Raw genomic sequence first — 955 nt, 5'->3', positions numbered from 1 at the left:
CCAAAAATAACCAAAAAATCATCAAAAATTGGCAAAATAAATCACAAAAAAATCACCCACAAATTACCCAAAAATAACCAAAAAAAATCACAAAAAAATCAGCCAAAAGTGAACCCAAAATCTCCCAAATTCCACACATTTTTACACACTCGGGTGTAGTTTTTTAATACCCAGGTGTGTTTTTTACACCCAGGTGTAACCCAGGAGTATCCCATGTGTATTTTTTTTTACACCCAGGTGTATTTTTTACACTCAGGAGTAACTCATGAGTAACTCAGGAGTATCCCAGGTGTATCCCAGGTGTATTTTTACACACTGAGATGTATTTTTTTACACTGAGGTGTATCCCAGGTGTATTTTTGCACACTCAGGAGTATCCCAGGTGTATTTTTACACACTGAAATGCATTGTTTTACACTCAGGAGTATCTCGGGTGTATTTTTACACACTCAAGTGTTTTTTTACACCCAGATGTAACTCATGAGTTAGAAGTAAACTCCTAAGGAGTATCTCAGGTGGATTTTTACACACTCAGATGTGGTTCTTCACACTCAGGTGTAATTCAGGAGTATCCCAGGTGTACTTTTACACCCAGGAGTAACTCAGGAGTATCCCAGGAGTATCTCAGGTGTGTTTTTGCACACTTAGGTGCATTTTTTTTACACTCAGGTATATCCCAAGTGTATTTTTTTACACCCAGGAGTATTTTTATACCCAGGAGTAACTCATGAGTAACTCAGGAGTATCCCAGGTGTATCTCAGGTGGATTTTTATACACTCAGGTGTATCCCAGGTGTGGCTTTTTTACACTCAGGTGTATTTTTACACACTCAGATGTATTTTTTACACCCCGGAGTAACTCAGGAGTAACTCAGGAGTAACTCACCTGCGTTACTCAGCAGCGCCCCCAGGTGGTGCAGCCCCCTCTGGACCCTCCCCAGGTGTGGTTTTACAC

Source organism: Malurus melanocephalus, unplaced genomic scaffold, assembly GCF_030028575.1.
Source record: "Malurus melanocephalus ecotype Western Australia unplaced genomic scaffold, MMel_1.1 scaffold_2811, whole genome shotgun sequence".
Classification (NCBI taxonomy): domain Eukaryota; kingdom Metazoa; phylum Chordata; class Aves; order Passeriformes; family Maluridae; genus Malurus; species Malurus melanocephalus.
The sequence above is the reverse complement of the archived record's forward strand: the minus strand, read 5'-3'. Positions refer to the sequence as shown.